Source organism: Mus musculus, chromosome 6 (genome assembly GCF_000001635.26).
Source record: "Mus musculus strain C57BL/6J chromosome 6, GRCm38.p6 C57BL/6J".
Classification (NCBI taxonomy): Eukaryota; Metazoa; Chordata; class Mammalia; order Rodentia; family Muridae; genus Mus; species Mus musculus.
In genome coordinates, this window is record NC_000072.6 from 21,994,296 (window position 1) to 22,016,232 (window position 21,937).

The window sequence follows — 21,937 nt, forward strand, 5'->3', positions numbered from 1 at the left end:
TTCATACGAGATATTACAATGTTAAGAGTTAAAGTAAGTTAGGTAATACTGGATTCAATGCTTTTTTCCATAAAGGGAGGAAACGAGGACCACAAAATGTGGCATGAAGTTGAGAGTAAAGACAGGAATGGCTTGAGACCTGTTTGCTTTCTGCCTCTGTTCTACTTCATAGCCCGTAGTCATCCATTAGTGTTATGGAGTTGAATTATGTACCGTCCTCTCCAAGACATGTTGGAGTCCAAACTGCTTGTCTCAGAGAGTGACTTCATTTGGAAGTAAATTCGTGACAGATGTAATTAGTTACAATGAGGTCACACTTGAGTAGAGTGGGTCCTTAATGCAGTGTGAGTAAATTTCTTAGAAGAACGATGCTGTGAAAAGCTGAAGGTAGAGATGTACCCGAAGCTTCGCACCTTAGGGCACCAGAGATGAGCAGCAGAAGCTAGCACAGGGATCCCTCCTTGGGGTTCAGAGACAGTGTGTCTCCACGAACACTTTGATTTCAGGCCTCTTACCTGCATAATTACGAGATAACAAGTGCCTTCAGTTTTAAGCCACTCAGATTATGGTACTTTGTCATGCAATCTTAGAAGACGAGGGGAACTGGGGTTGCAGAAGGCAGTAGTATCCAAAGTGTCTGGATTTGTTAACTTGTTCTTTTGGGTCCACTTCTTGACTTTCCCGGGATTTAGTTTCTCTCCCCAAGAGTGGATACATCAGTACTTGCTTCCTAAGGCGAACAAGGACTCCATGCCTTTCAAAATCATTTTCTGTTACTTTGCTCCCCCCTTTTTTGTTTTATTGGGACTGTTAGTGTATGAACAATTTCATGTATCTCATATTCATATATATATATATCTCTCATATATATATATAAGGAATGCTTTTGTTGCAGGTGATTGGGTCCTGGCCAGGTGCTTCCAGATTCTTCCAAAGAATTTACAGTAAAGGCTCATACAAAGTTGTCCAAGTAGTAAAGATAACTTTATTGGGAAACAAATGATAGATCAGATTAGCAAGAGATAGACTGGCAAGGTTGAAAGCTAGCCACATGTGCAAGTACCCTCAGGCAGTGGTTCTCAACCTTCCTAACGCTGCCAGCCTTTACTACAGCCCCTCGTGTTGCGGGGACCCCCAACCATACGATCATTTTTGTTGCTACTTCCTAACTGTAACTTTGCTACTGTTATGAATCATAATAAAAATATCTGATATGCAAAGAATCTTAGTTAATCCCTATGAAAGGATCATTCACCACCCAAAGGGGGTTGCGACCCACAAGTTGAGAACCCCTGCTCTAGGGCCTCAGGTCATAAATAGTCCGAGGTCTTTTTTTTTTTGGTAGATTTTAAAAAAAGGAGGGGCAGGTTACTAAGGGTCACAGTTTGAGCGGTTTCCTATTTTGATTGATAAAGTCGTATATTCACTTTTCCTGCTGCAAACATCCCTTCCTGTAGCGTATTTGATTTTAAGTGTAGGCACACATAATTTACACATAGACCTACGATGAATAGGGGATTTACTTGAAACGTTCATTTGAGAGATTCAGTTTGTCTGGCTATGCACTCAGAACCATTTCAGGCTGGGATGGCCCTTCCACTGTTCATACAGGATACAATGGGAGTACGTGTGGATGGAAATTCTCTAAACTTGACAGATGTTAAGGGCAGGAAAATACATAGTTTTGCTCAGAGAGGGGTGTGTGTAGCCCGAGGCATTGTTGAGGTTGCCAGGTTTATTGTCTGGAGATGGATGCAGTATGTCCACATAAGAACACATAAAGGAGGCAGGCTTCCAAGTGCACTGCTACAAGGATAGTGCTGTGCGCAGCCCAAACCGGAGTCCTGGGTTAGTAAGCTTTCTCTCTGTTTCCCTGCCTTACTCTTCCCAATCTCTCTTATCCCCTTTTCCACCTCTCCATCAGTGAATTTGTACCTTCAGCAGACTTATTCTACTGAAAACTGGACTTTACTGTATAAACTATTACTGTATGTCATAGTTTAACTGGATTTGACGGAAGGGTCTTTAAAGCTGTCAGCAAACCAAGGGGCATGTGTCTACCCTGAGTAGGGTGGGCTGCCTGATGGGCATTCAATGCCTGTGGGTTGCTCAGAGCTAGTTGATTTGTAGTCACTTAAAATTTTTATAACAAAATATACTAATGGTAAAAGCATTGTTAATTCTAAAAAAAGAAAAAAAAAGAACTTTAGACAAATTCCTATTGGCTTCCTTTGAATACCTTTTTCCCCTAGGCAAGTAACATTGGTTGAAAAAAAAAAACCTGAGCTCATTTTTATAATTAGATTGGTGTTCTCTGCTCTACGATATGCTAAAGTTGGAAATAGGCAAGGTAAGTTGCTCCTTGACCTTGTACTTTCAGATACAAAGTGTAAAACATCATTTTAACTTAGTACAAGGTTCAAAGGCGGAATACATTGGATAACGAGAAATTATTTTGTGAATCTGTTACATATCTAGAAGGATATTAACAAAAAATAATCCTTTCAATACAAACAATTCGGGAAAGCTTATGGTGTTTATGATCCAAAGGCATAGATGAACTGCAGTGGTTATGAATCAGGACAAAGAATTTGGTAATACAAAACAAAATGTGCCTGCTCAAATGCCCTGAAGTGTAATCACCTTCCCCACCACTCCCCATGCTTAGTGTGCAGCCCATCTCAACAGCGTGGTAAGGGATAAGTTCTCAACTGTGCGTGTTACCAATTGGGATGGACACATTAGTCTCCAACAACGCCTCCCATGCCAGTCCTGTCAATATAAAGAATAAGTAGATTCCAAATGTGTCTTTAAAAAGACTATCATTTGTTGTGTATAGGGCCATAGGAAGCTTTACTTAACCTTATAAGACCCCAATCGACCCGTGAGAAGTGAAACTATCTAAGCTTTACATGGGTACCAGTGAGTTTTTGTCAGATGTGACACAAAGTACAAGCATCTGGGAAGAGGGACTGTCAGACAGGTGAGGAATTGCTTCCATCACACAGGCCTGTGAGCATATCTGTGCAGGTATTTTCTTCATTCATGATTGATCTGGGGGAGCTCAGCCCACTGTAGGTACTGTCATTCCCCGGCCTGTGGGCCTGGGTAGTATAAGAAAGCAAGCTGGGCAAGCTATGGAAAGCAAACCAGTAAGCAAAGTTCCTCTGTGGTCTCTGCTTCAGTTCCTGCCTCCAGCCTCTTGCCTTGGTTTCTCTTGAAGACTGTGACCTGAAAGTCAAGTAAACTATTTGATCTCCAAGTTGTTTTGATCAGAGGGTTTAATCACAGTAACAGAAAACAAAACAAAACCAAAAAAACCAAGGACAACATGTAAGACATGAATCAACTCACATGCTTGAACACATCAAACATGGGCCAGTCAGCAGATGCAGTGCTGTGTGTTTAAGGATCTAGGTTTGAGGGTGGAGGGGGCCATGATGGGGGACCAGGAGGAGAGGAGAGAGGGGGGCTATGATCAGACGTAAAGTGAGTCAGTAAATAAATTAAGGAGAAAAATGATGACAAATCTTGCTTTGAATGAGACTCTACACAAAGCACATGGTATGGACTAGAGTACAGTTATTATTATGATTCTCATACACAGCCTGTATTCTCAGCCTGCCTTCCTTCCTTCCTTCCTTCCTTCCTTCCTTCCTTCCTTCCTTCCTTCCTTCCTTTCTTCCTTCTGATTTGTAGAGGAAAATGTTTAAAGACACTTGTTTACTGGCAATGGGCCCCATGATAACTATATACAGTTTAATGCCTTCCTGGTTGTGAGAAATATTTCCTATCCCACTCAAGAACATGTGTTTGATGGGGGAAGGACAGCCTGTCTTTCCTGATAAAAGCACGAGGGTTGGCGTGCATGTCCATTATTTACAAATGTCGGTGTTTTAATTAGTTTCCTAGACAACCTCTTATAACCCACCTAACCACCCCACAGATGTTGTTGACAAACTGAAGCTGGAAACTGAAACTGCTATTATGGGTATGTCTGAGGGAACACTGAGGTCATTTGGTCAATTCAGGATGGCTGAGTCAGGTGACAGGAAAATCCTCACTGCAGTGACTAATCTATATGAAGAAAGCCATTTACTTCAACAGCAACATTACTTCTGGGCAACGGTGTTTCTGTTTTGCAAGCATAGAAAGGTGGGTGTGTTATTCAGATAGTGGTGGAGAGTCCTGAAAAACACCTTAACAACCTGTGTCTTAGACCCTTGCTGTGACCCTTCCCCACCCTTGCCAATCAGAAGGGACATTGTCCAGGAGTCCTAGGTCAGTGCTGGAGTTGAGGGTCTTTCTCTCTCTCTCTCTCTCTCTCTCTCTCTCTCTCTCACACACACACACACACACACACACACACAGAGAGAGAGAGAGAGAGAGAGAGAGAGAGAGAGAGAGAGAGAGAGAGAGAGAGAGAGGCTCAGCTTGAATTTCCTAATGTGGCCTGGAACTGGCAATGACTATCTTTGTGTTGTTGTGGGATCAGATTAGGCACAAGGTGAAAAAGCTTTGAAATACTTTGAGATTCTAAAGGGCAGGACACTTATATTATCTCCCAAAGGAAAATGTCATGATCATATCCTCAGTGCCTTGGGCCCCTCTTGGGGAAAAAAATTTGCAGAATATGAGCCATAAATGTGATTACTGGAACTACTCCTTTCATTTAAAAAGTTACCATATAGCGTGCTCTACAGACGTGAGATTACAAAGTTAGGCTTTAAAACGCTTAGCAGAAGTCCAAAATCATGTTGTCGCAATTGAATTTCCTCTGGATGGTTCTCTGCTTCTTTAACAAGCAGTAGGAAGTTTAATGGTTTTTCAAGAGCTTCAGCAGCAAGCCTGCTTCTCCCCTAGTGCAAGAATGAGCAATAATTTAGCCAAAGTGCACAAACGGTCCTGGAGAAATAGAACAGGAAATTAGCTTTTCCTTGGCAGGAACTCTTTGACCTCAGCAAAGCCTCCGAGAGAAAGCAGACTTTCCCGAGCAGGAGCTCTGAAGCCCTGAGGCTTCCCTAGGACCCTCTGGGAGGATGTGATTTCCCTCGGTTCTGCTCATCCTCATCCCGTGCTTTATCAGTATTTTCTAGAATTCCCCCCGCCCCGCCCCCGCTCCCCACCCGAGGAATTATCAACAACACAAACACATCTGAAATTTCCCACAGAATAAGATGAATCAATTGGCCCAAGGATTTCAGAGCTATTCGAAGCAGATTTGGGGTAGAGTTAGTTTTGTTTACAAAAGAGTAAATGAGGGTGGGGAGCAGGAGGAGGTAAGCTTGTTCTCTCTCTCTCTCTCTCTCTCTCTCTCTCTCTCTCTCTCACATACACACACACACACACACACACACACACACACACACCATTAAGATAATTTATGTTTTAAAAACTGGCGGAGAGGTATAAAGTGTATTAGTGGAAATATATTCTTAGATATTGAAACGTCAAGATTCTCACCTATCTTTTACTTTTATTTTGTACTTTCAATTTCTACATTTTTATTTTATTTTATTTTACTTTATTTTATGTCTATGTGTGTTCTGCCTGCCTGCATGTCTATGAGGATATCTGATCCTCTGCTGTTGCAGACGTTGGTGAGCTGCCATGTGGGTGCACGGAATCGAACTCGGGTCCTCTGGAAAAGCAGGTATTTTACCTACTGAGCCACCTCACCAGCTCCTTTTCACCTAGCTTAATAGAAAATCATGAGATCTTAAAAAAAAAATCTGTGATAATTAAGGGAGCATGCCTCATCATAGGACGATGTGCAAACATCTTAAATCCGTGTCTTAGCAAAATTCCAAACAACGGAGCCAAGCATTTGCTACAATGTGACCAGAGTCTGTGAAGTTCAGCATTAAAGCAAAATCTCTCATTAAGTTGCTCAAAGGAGGTCGGGGATCATGTTTACCCGAGCCTTGAGTGGCAGGTAAATGGACGAGTGGGAGGCACGGCCAGTTTCTGTTGTGTATCCAGTATAGAATGTCCTAGAGTGGCCAACTGTCCTCTGGATGTGTTATTGGATCCTTGAATTCTGATAGCTTCACCAGTGTTTCACCTCTCCTCCCATTTCCTCCTGCATTTAAAAGATACTTGCTTCCTGCTGGGTTTGAGAAGATTATAAACGATCTGTCCTGTTGAAAGGGATGGTTTTTGCTGGACACTTTAAGAACTAACCTCTAGGAAGGGAACTTGTTTTCCTCGCCAGCAATAGAACTAAAAAGAACTAAAAACTTCAACAGAGCTTCATATAAAACTTTCAACATAACCTGCCCCAAAGAGAAAAAACCTCAGAATGTTGAGATTGTTCTGAATTGATTACTGGCATCCTTAGATATTGCCATCCATTGCCAAGTTTAGATTCTGGGAGAAAGAAGCCGACATCTAACACCTTATAGAACAAGTTTGTCATGTGGATACTTAAAGCCTTCCACATCTATAGCATCTGGTAATATAAGCAGCAATGGGCAGAGCTATTAAGCAGAGGAAAAAGCATTGCCATTGCTCAGGGGCATCTGCAAAGAACAGCCAAGGTTACAGCCCAGAAATGCCCAATTGAGGGGAAGATAAGGAGCCCCCTAGAGATCAAACAGCCAAGTGGGCTCTCAGAAGAAGCAAGAGAACAGAACAAGAGGCAAGCTATATCTGTGGACTGAAGGGAGAGCCAGGAACTCCTTCCATATGGGTGTGATTCTTGAATACCAAGCAAGTTCTCCTATTCTTCTCACCACTTTGGCTCCTTCACTGGTGAGATAAGGACTTTTCTGAGTTCACAGGCATGTGACGACTCCATCTTACAGCCATGCCTGGTATTCAACAAGAACTGGAGCTGCCCTCAGCTGCCCTGGGGACACAGGGACACCTGCATGGACTGTGTCTATTATCCATCTTTACCCATCTGTGCAGTTCCTGAAACCATGGATTTTGGGAAAGAATCCAGATAAACCGGTTATGAATGCTACGAGGAAGGTGGAAAGTAGAAACATCCAGAGATGGAATGTGCATGGTTGGGATCATAGAAAATCAATGTAGGCTAAGGAGCCCATCCTCCTATCTCTGGGGGTTTTAAGTATAAGGACTGGCTAGCGAATGGACAGAAAGTGTCTCAGTCATTAAGTTCAGAGCTTGAGTTCCAACCTCATATCCGGCAGGTGTTTCCTCAGGCTGGACTCTGCCCAGAGGGGAACACGAGAGCTCTGATGCCAGAATCAGATTCCAGGCCAGCTGCCACATGCTTTCTCATGGTGACCTGATGCAGAGGTGACAGGCAGAGGAGATAGCAAGCATAAGGGGACAGTTGGGGACATGAACAGGTCTGGAGGTGGGAACATGGGCAGCAAGCTTTGTTTGGGAAGAAGAGAAAGAAGACTAAAATGCACTCTGAGACTGGGGCATTTGAGAAATAAGTAAACACCGTGGGATTGTCCATAGAATATTCAATAATGACCCTTGCTTCTAAGCAATAGCAGGGAACGCAATGTTCAATAACTGGCTTTTTGATGTCCCAATATGTGAATGTACCTATAGAACATTAGTATAAAACTGAAAATTAAAGCTTAGTTACCCATGCAATTCATGAGTTACCAATTTTTGTCCAGCCTATGTATCTAAGAAATAAGTGTGACAATAAGAAAGACAGATTTTTCCTAACAATTTTCTTAACCAATTTTTAAATCCGAGAACGAAGATGTGATTCTGCAATTACTTTTCCATGCTTTAGCATCCCTAGTATGTAAACACTCCTTTTCTTACTGTGCTTATAACCTGACAACCTCTATGAGCTCATAGCCTCAAAACCTGTAGAGTTTTTTATTGAGATTTTTGACTCTCTCAAGAGGGCCTGTTATCTATTACCTCTTTATAAGACATTTCATTGAAAAAGCTCTACCTCTGGGCTGGAGAGATGGCTCAGTGGTTAAGAGCACTGCTCTTCCAGAGGTCATGAGTTCAATTCCCAGCAACCACATGGTGGCTCCCAACCATCTGTAATGAGCATCCGATGCCCTCTTCTGCTGTGTCTGAAGACAGTGACAGTGTACCCACATATATGAAATAAACATGGCTGGAGCAAGCCAGAGCGATTGGGGCTAGAGCTAGTGGGGCCGGAAGAAAAAAAAAAGCTCTCCATCCATGACATCCATGAAAAACCATATGTTTTGGAGACTTCCATGTGAACGATCTTTTGATCCTTTCAGTGGTAGGAGTGGAAAGATGGGAGGTGATATTGTTGAGGGTGGAGGAGAACAGAGTGTCTCAAGGGGATACTGGACAGAAGATAACGGGCTAATGGATGGCGTATGGGAAGGAGGAGACTTGGTACTTAGCAGGCCTTGGAGTGTTGATGAAGAGCCTCAAACCGAGACTCAGAGCATCAGGCATCGGTGAAGATGCCTGGCCACGGCCTGGTGCTTAGTTAGGTACGGATATTGCGGCAACAGCCCCCGCGCTCCTCCTTTTCTCTTCCGCTCACTTTGTAGGGACTTGCTATTTTAAGGCCAAGTTGCTGAATTCGCTCCTTGTTTAGGCACCAGGGACAGAGACTTGCTATTATTTTAACATGTTTCAAAAGAACAAGGTCTTTCCTTGTCCCAGCCTTGTTGTTTCATAAGGGTGGATTGTCAGTTCCTCGGTTTCTTTCTTATGGACGATGTCCGGTAAGGAGTGCTGACACTAAGGAGGCTCAGAGCGCAAGAAGGATCCTGCAAGGCAGCTGGAGAGCTTTTATTCTGCCAGAGACGGGGTGTGGTCAGAGCTTAGGCTTCGAAGAAAATGACAACTTCCTTCTCCTGCTAAACTTTATTGAAGTTTGGAGAAGTAGCACAGAGAAGAGAGGAGGGTATGGAGGAAGAAGACAGAAGGAAGTGGAGAGGCTAAAGGGGGATGCTCAGTAGAGAAATGGCTTTCGTTGGCTCCACAGTACAGAGTAGCTACTAATAAGGCAAGTGTATTCCCTCCCGATCTCCTTTCAAGGCAGTTCTTTCCTAAAGCCATCTTGGAGGAAGCTAACTGACCACCACGACCCAGCTCTTGCTGTGTTTTTATCTTCGCAGCTGGGGCTTTGTTATGTCTGCAGAGTCCTAGTAAGCAGAAAACTGATGGCGCACAGCTGTGCATGGTGGGTGGTATCCCAAGGCAAGGAGTCTTGGATTAGCCTGAGGAATAGCTTCCAAAGGAGGCTGAAAAACAGGCTTTCTATTACTTTCAAAACAGAGGGGGGGTCAGGATTAGGAAAAGCCGAGATGGGAGAGGAGGTTTTTTTTTTTTTTTTTTTTTTCTTGTCTGAAAGGGAGTGGGGACAGAGATGGGATGACAGGACCAGGGCAGGCCATCAGTCACGGCTAGACCCCAGAGGAAGGACTCCAGGAGAAACTGCTATGGTTGTATTCTTGGTTTCCTTTCTAATTTCTCCTCATCTCCAGGATCCATGCTGTATGCAAGCCTTATCCTGCAGGAGAATCAAGTAGACACGGCCATGACACCTCATGCAGCATAGCTGTGTCTTTGCCGGAGTGTGAGGGCTGAGACGCTGCTCTGTCCTCTCATTTTTTCCATTCGTCTCCATTCGGTGATCTCTTCCTTTCTTCATATACAGCAACTGTACAGTGTGGCCCCTCAAAGGAAGGCACCATGCTGTTTCAAAAGTTTGGGTAGAGCGACCTGGGAAACCTTTAGACATTACCTGCCGATAGCATACTTCATGTTTTATAGATTTGGAGCTTTTCCTGATAAGCAAGCCTCCGGCCTTATACCCCAGATGTTAGTATTTCATTTGTTTCTCAAGGACACATACAACTCTTGTATCGTATCATGTATCACCAAATATTTGTGCAGATGGCCCGGTCCAGCTGTGTCTACTATTCCCTGCCTTTCCCCTTAGCTCTATCCTTTATTCTAATCAGTAGGTTGGGAAATATTAGCTGTTTACTGAATGCTCTCAATGTCATTTCTCGAATGTGTTTGACCATCCTGTTGCTGCTCCTGTCTGCCTCTATTCCGCCAGGCCTGGTTCCACAGTGTAGAGCCAGTGTAGAGCTGGTCCTCACGGTGGTTTCCCAGGCTTCTCCTGTGGGTGGAGTCACCTCAGTGCACATCTCACCTTCTCTCTTCCTGCTAAGTCTCTAGGGTTTCCGCCCACCTACGTAGCTGTAAAACCCATTTTCTGTACGACAGAGGCAGCTTCTAGGTTTTAGCAAATCTGGTGCTTTAGATAGTCAAAGTCTGTCTGATCTTCTAGAATCCTATCTAGACTCTCATGCTCTCAGAAAACAGGAAAACAAGAAATACTGTTCCTCTAAGTCCTTTAAGTCCAGTTCCCTAGTCTCCCCCTTCCATGCTGCATCTTTTGGTAGAAAGAATCAAAGTTCATTAAACTCAGACCTACCTAAGGAGTCAGTAGGAACTGATCAACTTCTATCGCCCTGACTAATTGGGTCCGGATTTTCTACTGGCTGCTTGATAGCCTGTACGTCCAAATTACTCTTCCCTAAAGCCCTATCATGTATTTCTTATTACCTACATGGCCATGTTTGCCACATATGGTAAAGAATGCCCATGGTGTTGAACTTCAGGGGCCTTTTGGTTTCTTTTCTCATCTCTTTTCTGCTTCTCTGTCTTCTTTCATACGCCACATTTGACAATACAAATGAGCAAGTGTGACATGCCATCCATGAGGCATTCCCCTGGAGCCATTATTCGGCACACCAGAATCACTGTCTCCACTGGAAGTCATGTTGCAATCAACTCTATCAAATGCTTCCTGCTGAATATACTCAGCAAGGTCTAGGACATGACTAGGCCTTTCCTTGCTGCCTTCCCAGCGTCTAACAACATGCCTGCCACGCTTGAAAAATATAAAAGAGGTAAATGAATGAATGGCAAATGAGTGGCAAGAATGAACAAGAGAGATTTAGAGAAAGCAGCTCCAGAGAACCCTGCTTCCTCAGCATCTTCTTTCCTGGGTTTGCCCGACTTTAGTGTAATTGTAACTAGTTGTTTCTGTGTGTTCTCAGTGGTGGACTCTGTTCTGTTAGTTCTCTTAGTTCCGGTGGATTTCTGGGTTGTAGGAGGTAAGCCACTTTGTTACAATATAAGCTCCCATTACAGTGTTCTGCCTTACTGTCCTAAAGGCAATGATGCCGGCCAACTTTATACTGAACCCTTGAATCAAAATAATGCCTTTCTCATTTGAACAGGATTCTCTCAGATAGTTTGTTACCCTGCTGAGAAGCTGTCTACCAGATTGAAACTTTGTTGCTTTAGTTGCTCTGCTGTTTGCTTAACACTTACTTAAACTAATTTATCGAACACGTTGACAGTCCATGAGTACTGAGAGTTGAGATACCACAATTTAAGAGTATAGTCAAAAGGTCTTGTGCTCTGAAAAATGTGACCACCCTGTGACCATCTTGAAATTCCTTTGGATCTACCACAAGATGTAGATGAAGATTCACTGACATTTCATTAAAATGAAATGAAATGAAATGAAATGTCTTAAGAGCTGACACCCTTAAACTTTATTTATTATTTATTAGTAGTACTATGTGTGTGATGGGGGCCACATGCATGGGTCCTAGAGATCAAACTTGGGTTTCCAAGTCTGTGCATCAAGTGATACGGCCATTGAGTTAATTCTGGTTAGGAGATGCTCTTAGGAGGCTTTCCCTGAAAGTCCAGGAACCTGCTGGGTTCTTACTGTCTTGCAATTAGATTTTCAAGTAAAAGTATGTTTGATATGTGTCCTGAAAAAATCCCTTCCATTTTATTACCTAAATTCTCTTAAATAAATGTACATTTCCCCGAGGGTGGGAAAGAATCTATTTTATCCTTATAGTGGGAAAATTAAAACACAATTCACTATGATAGAACTCTGTAATATTTTTTAAATGCCAAAAGTCTAGACCAAAAAGACAATTTAACTTTTAGTCATCTATGACACTCATCCAAAGCCTTTGATATGATTTGTACTCGAGTATCAAAAGCTCTCATAAATACACGGTTACTTCAATAAATCCACCAAAAACTCTTTTGTCACATGGGGAAAAAAAAGCAAGTTTTATTTTCTGGCCCTACAATATTTTAAAGAGCTGTATTTTTTTTTTTTTTTTTTTTTTTTTTTTTTTGCCTTTGTCTAAGTTTTGGTGAAGACTTTGAAGGTAACCGAGAAATATAATACATTGGCAATGTTTTCTTTACTCGCTATTTTAATGTAAATTCATTGTGTTTTTCAAATACAAACTCATTTTTGCCGTGATTGCTATAATGCAAAATCTTATTAGACTATGTTTCTTGACATAAATTTAATTACTTTCCATTTCAAACATATTAAAGAAAAAGATGTTTACATAAATCTATTCAAAACATAGTGGTTCTTTTTGCCTTTATGCCTCATACTGTCCTTAGGCTGAGAAAACAAAAAGAAATTTAGCAGACACAAGCATATTTCCCTTTGGATGTAAGGAAGCAGGTAGTGGACATAGTACAGAAACAATACTTGCTTATTAGGATAATGGCACTCTGACGTCTAGGGGAGAACTGACTGCTATTGTTTTGCTAAATGATCCCATCAACCATCTAAATACTTATCCTTACATCCATAGGTTACAGCCCCAAGCTCTCATCAGAGAAACTTCCTATTTTATTTGTTTGTTTCATGACAAGGTTTCTCTGTGTAGGTCTGGCTGTCACCAAACTCTCACTCTGTAGACCAGGCTGGCCTCGAACTCACAGAGATCCACCAGTCTCTGTACCCTGGGTGCTGGGATTAAAGGCATGCATCACCACAGCTCCTTGAGAAACTTCTTATTTCAATACATAGTGTTTACCATAGAGCCTCACTACTAGTTAAACTGCAGAGAGCACACTAGCAAGATTTTATCGAAAGGACCCAGATATAGTTGTCTCTTGTGAGACTATGCCGGGGCCTAGCAAACACAGAAGTGGATGCTCACAGTCAGCTATTGGATGGATCACAGGGCTCCCAATGGAGGAGCTAGAGAAAGTAACCAAGGAGCTAAAGGGATCTGCACCCTATAGGTGGAACAACATTATGAACTAACCAGTACCCCCCGGAGCTCTTGATTCTAGCTGCATATGTATCAGAAGATGGCCTAGTCGGCCATCACTGAAAAGAGAGGCCCATTGGACACGCAAACTGTATATGCCCCAGTACAGGGGAACGCCAGGGCCAAAAAAATGGGAATGGGTGGGTAGGGAAGTGTTGGGGAGGGTATGGAGGACTTTTGGGATAGCATTGGAAATGTAATTGAGGAAAATATGTAATAAAAAATATTAAGAAAAAAAAGAGAAAAAAAGTAGAACACATATCACACAGAATATGCTCCTTTATATCCCTATGATTTTACCTAGCATAATGAACACTAGTTTACAACAATAAAAAAAAAAAAAAAAAAAAAAAAGAAAGAACTGTGCAGTGGTCATCCCCAACCGGGGCAAGAATCTCATTTCCTCAGGACAAATCTCAGTGAACATTGCAGAAAAGGGGGTGGAAAGGCTGTAATAGCCTGGGGGCAAGGAGGACTCTTGGAGAACAGGATCTTCTGGGTCTAAGCATGGCTCTTGCACTCAGAAACCCCCAGCAGCTGTGCCTGGGATGGATGAGAGAGGGCCTTGTGAAGCTCCATCCCTATCTGCCAACTACTGGCAGTTGATGAGGAGTAGGGGAGGGAGAGTCAAAGGGTGTGGTCTTTAGTTGGCTGCCTATGCTCCTCTGGGTAGCTTTAAACCTATGGACATGCAGGTAGATTTTATTTCACTCTCAGGGTTATAAAGAAGGGAAAAGAAGAGGATATGAAGTTGGAAGGAGGATGTGGAGGAGTTCTGGGAGAAGTTTGAGCAGGAAAGAGGGTGGGTGTCGTCAAAATACAATGTATGTATATGTGAACGTTTCCAAAAATAGATACAATAACAATTCAAAAACAGCATTGAAAGGAATAAAAGAAAGGAAGGACAAAAGGAAGGAAGGGAGGGATGGAGGGAGGGAGGGAGGAAGGAAAGGAGGAGAGAGGGTGTGAGGGAGCAAAGGGAGGAAGGAAGGAAAGAAGGGAGGAAGAAAGAGGTTACTTCTAAGAGAGAAACAGCGAAGGTAGAAAGAGTGGAGGAGGTTTTCTGCCCCTCACATTTCAGTAGTGCATAGCAGTTTTTCAAACCAGTGTGCAGCTGGACAGTAGTAGTGAAAAGCACACGCTGGCATTACATAGGACCCGGATTTGGTCCCAAGCACCGTCACAGCAGCTTAAAACCACGTGCAACTCCGATTCTAGGGGACTTAAGTGCCCTTTTCTGGCCCCCAGGGACACCAGGTATAGATGTAGTACACACAAACATACATGCAGGGAAACACTCATACGTATAAAAATGTACACTCAGCACAATAGTTGTGGAAGCAACCACACACTCTCTGATTGGATTTAAGGCCTACTCCATGAAGTAGAACTTGGGCTGGTTGCTTAGGTGGCTAAGAACCTAAGACTAGATAGACCATGGGTCTTAAGGAAAACTGAACGCTATTCTGCTAAAGGAACGTAGCAATAAAGTGATTCCTAACAACATTCTACTATATCCGTGGGTCAGTGTCTTGCTCAGCCAGCATCAGAAATGCTGCTTCTTGCAACAGATGAACACTCACATGGAACCTACAAGTAGACAATGTACAGAAAGTGAGCTATTTTAGAACAGTCAGTCCTAAATGGCGTATCTTCTTGCAGTTCCTCCCCTATGGGTTCAGGAAGCTATGGAGAAGAGAATTTCAAGCCAGGTATGGACTTGGGCAATGGATCACCGCAAGAAAACAGTTTCTTCAAGGCCTGACAGGACTGCTACAATTGTGAACTCACAAAAAACTGCACCAGCAAGCGCAGGGCCTGCACAGGTTCAAGCAAGAAGGGGTCCCAGTACTGACAGGGAAAAATAGATGCGGGCTTCCATCCCAGAATCTATCTACAATTGACATCTGCTTGCAAAGGACAAAATGGTTTTCTCCAAAGGAGTCCTGGGCATATAAAACACACTTAAGAACAGGCCCTATGCCCGGTAATCGAAGACCAACACCAGATGATCTCAATGGTATATCTGTAGACTTTTTTTCTCATATTGCTTTGCTTGTGCATTTTATTTCTTTCTTTAATTTTATGTTATGGTCGCTGACTTTGTATTTTTATATGTTTTGTGTGTCTGTGTTTCTTCATTTTTTTTCTGGTTTGGATTTTTGTTCATTTGTTTTCTAAAGAGAGAAAGAAAGAAAGGGCATTGAGTTGCATGGGTGGGGAGGTAGAAAGGATTTGGGACAGGAATTCATGATCAGAATATATTCTATGAAAATTGTTTTCAGTAAAAAAGGAAAAATGTGCACATAATGATTTAATACAAATAAACTTCTATTTAATAACAAAGATGACGCCGCTCATAAAGGAAATCATCACAAGTGTAAGGATATCGTTTATTACAATTGTTTTTCACGACACAGACCAATCCTTATCAATTTGGAGAATTCCTAATATAAAATGACAGCTATACTACAATTTTATAATTCAACTTTATGTATGTTTTAGCATCATTTCATGGTAGGACATTGTGTTATTGGGGTTTTTCACACCATTTGCTTTCAACACAAGCTCTCGAGGTCAGATTTATTCTTTCATCAATACATATGAAAACACTTGGATGTAGACAGAATAAAACACCGGGCCCAGTATGTAAATGGAGCAGCAGAGCCTGTGTTTTGATGATCAGCCTAGCTCTCCCTTTGCTCTACACTGCTCCATCAAACAGTCCCAGTACTTTATTACAATAACCCACCTTTGCTTCATCTAAGGTGATATAAAGATTTCAGATTTTGAAGTCTTTCCAGTAAAAACACTGTGCTCCTTTATAAAAGGGTTCTCACTAGTCTAGCAACTCAATGTCTGGGGGAGAACTTTACATATCTCTCAATAAGAAAGCAGCAAGTTATTCAGGGGTTTGCTGCATGAAAACCTGTGCCTGGCTACATTCTGGTCGGCAGGGCTGTGAGCCTGAGGTACGCTGGGCGGCAAACAGCGGCTAACTGCATGGTTCCACTAAAGGTACATCATTGAAACCAGCAGTGCAAGCACGAGCTATTTCGCAAAGCACTAGTTCTCTCATAATCCTGCATTTGCCGGTGCCGTCGACATAATTATTTGCAGTTTCTGTTTCACTTACGCAGCATGTGCACCTGTTATTGGACTAGCTAAAACTGTCCCTGCCCTTTGGTATTGGGCCACTCTGCTGATTCGCTAGGTTATAAATATTACAAGGACACATCTATACTACAGAATAAACAACATCGTTTTACTGTCAACCTCATTTCCTTTATTTGCTATAGTCTCAGATGTGAGTTAGAATGTTAGGACAAGTTATCGAGGTTATAATAAAACACGGCCAGCGTATCTACATTATTTAAAATGTGCCCAGTATGAGACACACCGGTAAAAGTTACAGTGCTCGTACTTAAATCGATGTTGGTTGAGTGAAGAAAGGAGCGGTAGCTTTCACAATGAAATGATGGAAGAGCTTGAGACACTCTCTGCTCATGTCCGATCCCTGCTGTACTTGAGACACTCTCTGCTCATGTCCGATCCCTGCTGTACTTGAGCCAGCTGGAATAGAGACGCACTCTGTGGTTAAGGAAAAAATAGTGCGAGAAGAGAAATTCTGGAGCCTTGTATTTCACTTGAGTGGCACTGATATATTTGGAAGCATCTGTCTTCTCCTTTCACCCAGGCGCCTGTTTGTTTACTTTGGCCTGGTGAACACCAAACATTCCCTATAACCCCATGTGGATCAGAGGACAGAGGCTATGCGCAGTTCCAGACACCCCTTATATGTTTATTTTTCAAATACATTTTTCTCAGGAGTCATGTCCCACCTTGCAGGTACATTCTTGGAGTTTAAATAGTGGACTAGTTAGTTGACAACTTGCCACAAACTTGAGTTATTCGGGAAGAAGAAATTTGAGTGAGATGATGCCTCCTTCAGGTCGGCTTGTAAACAAGTGGTGGTGGGGGTTATTTTCTTGATTAATTATTGATGTGAAGAGCTCAGCCGACTGTGGGTAGTGTCATGCCCACTCAGGTGGTTTTGAGTTGTATAAAAAGCAAGAAGATCAAGCCATGGAGAGCAACCCACAGTAAACAGTGCTTCTTTATGGTCTCCGTTGTAGTTCCTGCCTCTGGGTTCCTGCCTGAGTTTCTGAGTGGCTTCCCTCAATAATGGGTTGTATCCTGTAACCCAAATAACCCCTTCCTCCCCAAGATGGTTTTGGCAACAGGAAGCAAACTAGGACAAAAAGCTTTTTCATCCATAAAGTACAATATCTTTCAGCAAGGGGGAATCACTGCTGAACTATGTTTTTCCCAAAGTGTCACATACAGAAAGTGATTATGTTCTGTAGCTTTTGGCTGCACTCGTCAGACTTGTATGTGTCACACATAGCTCAAATTCAGAACATTTTCTTGGCTCCTTACTCTTTATGATGCCTATTTAGAAAACACGGGCACAGTACTTGCTAGGTGGAAAGCATGGCTCTCAGTATGTTACAAGTCTTAACTCTTTCACTCTTGTAGCACTCCCAGAAGAGAGATACTGTCAAAGATTATATGATTGTGCTAGAAAGTCTACGTGACCGACAAGCTTGTGTTCTGGAGTTTCACTAAGCCTTGCTCTATACAGTTGCAAACAGCAATAATTTGCAGCTGAGTTGTCTGTGTCTCATCCTCCCCCTCCCCCTCCCCCTCCCCTCCTCCTCTTCCTTATCGCCCTCCTCCCCTCCCCCTCTTCTTCCCCTACCCCTCCTCTCCTTCCCCTTCTCCCTCTCCCCTTCTCTCCCTCCTCCTCTTCTCCTCCCCCTCTTCCCCCTCCTCTTCTTCTTCCTCTTCCTCCTCTTGTCTTCATTTCTTGGAAGCCTCTTTGTGTACTCTGGCTAATATTGAACTGACCTTGATAGTCTTCCCTCAACTTCCGGAGTGCTGCAATTGGGTATGTGTCATCACACCCAGCTAAGTCTGTCTCTTCTTTCCATGGAGAGCGTTAAGAGATTTTGATTCTGCATTACAGCTCATCAATTTAAATATCGTTCAGTAGACGGCATGTACAGTGTGCTGGGGTAAACATTAGAGACAAACCAACAAGGTGAGCCTAGCTCAGAAGGAACCGACCTGGAGGAGAGATGTAAAATCCTTTCACAAATCCTCATAGTGACAGACAGTTTTATGTCGATTTGACACAAGCTCTAGTCGTCTGAGGGAGAAATCCTCAACTGTAAAAATGTCTCCAGTAAGAGTGGGCTGGAGGCAAGCCTGTAGGGCATTTTTAAAATTAGTGATTGATGTGGGTGGTGCCATCTCTGAGCTGGTGGTCCAGGTTTCCATGAGAAGGCAGGCTGAGCAAGACACGGAGCAAGCCTCCATATGGCACCCCTCCACGGCCTCTGCATCTTTTTTGTTTGTTTGTTTCTTTTGCCTCTAAATTTCTTCCCTGTTTTAGTTCCTGTTCTGACATCCATTGATGATGAACAGTGATATGGAATCATAATCCAAATAAGCCCTTTGCTCCCCACGTTGCTGTGGTCATGGTGTTTCCTCACAGCAGTAGTAACCCTAACTAAGACACTAATAGAAATATGGGTCTCAATTAAAACTTTCAAAGATAGATAGAGATTGAATGTTTGGGGATTGATTGGCATTTGATGGATCGATGAGATGATAAAGGCTTTGTAGGAAGAAGGCACGGTGACATATAAAGAACAAGATGGGGAAGCAGGTATGGCAATAATTGGGTTCTATGGCCAGTGATGGAAGACAGCTTCTAACAGCCTTGGGTACTTGAGAAAGGAGTGGGTTGAGGGGCTGAAAGGTGGTTAACAGCAATTACAGTTCTTCCAGAGACCAGAGTTTGGCTCTCAGTTTGATTCTCATGTCAGACGGCTTTCATTCCCCTGAATCTCCAGCTCCAGGAAACCCAGAGCTCCTCAGACACCACACATAAGCATACATAGCCACACACAGACATGCACACTTAGAAAAAAAATTAAAAGATGACATGAAATCAACTTAATCCAATAGTGGAAATAGTAACAAAAGAATGAAAATGAAAGGAAAAGAAAAGAAAAGAAAAATGATTAACTAGTAAAAACCATGGCCCTCTTATGCTTCAGACCCACATGGACCCATGTGGGCAAGTTCATGGACGGCTGCCATTTGAAGTGATTTCGCGTTTCCTGGCCAATGTGCAAAGAGACACCTTGTTGGTGATCAGGGTCACCTGAGTTATATCAGTCAGGGCAGAGCAGATTGCAGTCCTTTGTTTATCCTAGCTTGACACCTGGCTTGGTGGCCAAAGGTGTTTTATGCCTAGGACTCATAAAAATCAAGTCAAATCAAATCAAATCAAATCAAATCAAATCAAATCAAATCAAATCAAACCCAGGCAATGCAGTGAGGGAGGAGGAAGACAGACAGAGATCGCCGTGCCACCCACAGACCTGCCCTACAGTGAGTGTCTCAGGTGGGGCCATAGACATCCACTTTGCCATTATACCACACAACACAGATGAAGGATGTCACCCAGGGGTCTGCCAGCCGTGTGACCAGTCCGCAGCAGAAGTCACCACAACATGCAAGTATGTGGTGGATAGATGGGACAGAAAGAAAAGTGGAACGGCTCAAGCATGGTGAAGAGAGACGAAGCTGGAGACGCCTGGGTGGAGAGGAGTAGCCTGTGATGATGGTCAGCACCACCACCTGAGGCCTTGGTGAGGTCTCAGCCCAAGATGCTGCTGAGAGCCCTTCGTGAGTCTGGCCTCATCTCTCAACAGCAACTCAAGAGAGCGTGCCCTGTGCCAAGCCCAGGCAGCACAGTGGAACTGGCCCTGGTGGCATAGTTGTGGGTGAGGCGGCCCAAGGGTACGAGTGTAGGAGAGCTAATTCCTCCACTCATCTGCTGTGGGGTGCAGAGACAGTGCCCCTCCACCACCCGCCGCCACTCCTTGCTGCCTAAGGCAGTCCGGAAAGCTGCCTACAGAGATATGAGCTTGGGAGAGCTATCCCTTCCCCTCACTCAGGAGAGCAGGCCCTGTGCCTCTCCTGGACAGCATAGAAGAGCTGAACCTGGTGGCTGGGGCTCAGGTGAGCCAGCTCCAAGCTTGATGGCAATGGGAGAGTTGTCCCTGCCACTCATCTGCCTTGAAGTAATAAGGGCACAGGGGTGTTACCCTCTCCCACTTGCCCCTTGCCATCTGGGGCAGGTTGGAGAGCAGGCCCCTGGGTCATGAGAACAAGTGAGCTGGCCCTGTTCATTGCAGCACTCCTGAGAGCGGGCTCTGTTCCTCACCTAGGCAGCACAGTAGAACTGGCCCTGGTTAAGGGGGAACAGGTGAGCTAGCCCCAAGGACAGAGTAAAGGAGAGCTGGCCCCACTACTGGAGATGGTGTGGGTGTGGGTGTGATGATGCCCCTCCCCCGTAGTCCCTCATCACCTACAGCAGTCAGGAGAACTGGCCCTGTTACCTCATTTGAGCAGTATGGTAGAGCTGGCCCTAATGGAGGGGGTGCAGGTGAGTCAGTCCCTGAGCGTGAGAGCAGGAGAGCTGGCCCATCTCCTCAGAGTCTGCAGCACTTGAGAGAGTGGGCCCTGCACCTTGGCTAGGCAGGACAGTGGAGCTGATTCTAAAGGCATGAGTGGGGGTAAGCCAATGCCCCCATGGGCATGAGAGCAAGAGAGCTGCCCCTGCCTCCTGCTGATGGCAACACTGACTGGCCTAGCCAGAGCCATGCTGGGGAGCTTGCCCTGATGTGCAGAGAAGGGAGAACCAGCAGGCTAACCAGCTCAGCTACCAACCAGGTCCAGATCCAGATGTCTGAACCTGCCCACCCCAAAACCTATCTCATCTGTGAACAGCTGGGATGCTTGAAAGGGCCAGTGTGCTACAGGATCTCCATGACACAAGACAATAACAGGATAACCACCAGAAGTCACAATGAGGCGCCAATATTGGTGTCACAGAAGCCAGAGACATTGAACCAGATCAGTGACTCACAGCAATAAACATTTGCAAGTGAAGGTGTGTAGAATACATTATGGGACACAGTGAGACACATTATAGCTTCCAAGATCAGATGTTTCCTATTCTTTGGTATTTTGTTGTTGTTGTTGTTGTTGTTGTTGGTGGTGGTGGTGGTGGTGGTGGTGGTGGTGGTGGTGGGGTGTGTGTGTGTGTGTGTGTGTGTGTGTGTGTGTGTGTGTATGTTTTATTTTGGTGGGGAGGTTGCAAGGCCAAAGGGTGGATATGAGGGGACTGGGGTGCATGATGGGAAACTCACAAAGAATCAATGAAAAAAATAAAAAAAAAATAACAACCAACCAAACAAAGAAGTGATTCTGCTCCCTCCCTGCCCCTCTCCTTGGCCGCCTCTTCTTTGTCCTTTTATGCTGCTTGCTTAAACACTGTCTGCACTCATCATCGCCAAGTCTAAGCCAACCGCACTTTATCAAAACTTATTCTTGAGTTTCAGAAAAGTCCTCAGTTTCTGCCAGTAAGAGATTATACATGAATTTGAATTTCCAGCACTTTCTACTTGTGTATTCAAAATCATCTTTTATTCGTGGAATAACCTAAGCACTGTGATGAGGGGAAAAAAAAAGAGTGCATGTTTATGGGAGTGATAAGCTGCTATGGGAAGAACCCTGGATCATTAAGTCTCAGCAGCTCTTGTAGGCTGACGAAGATGCCACCAATCGTGCTCTATCATAATTGAGAAAAAACAACAGAGTATTGGTCATTTTTGTGCTCAACACAACAAAATACAAGACGAAGTCAACTTAGTCAAGCTTTGCGTTTGGAGTTCAGTCCATCATTGCTGGGAAGGCATGGTAGCAGGTACATGAACTAGCTGGTCATA

The 21,937-nt window shown here is 43.7% G+C and overlaps 1 protein-coding gene across 6 annotated transcripts in view; it reads left to right on the top strand.

Annotated features, from left to right (window-relative positions):
* The window catches only part of Cped1 (cadherin-like and PC-esterase domain containing 1), a 270,698-nt gene that overhangs the window by 8,586 nt on the left and 240,175 nt on the right, over nucleotides 1–21,937 (top strand). The window lies entirely within an intron of this gene.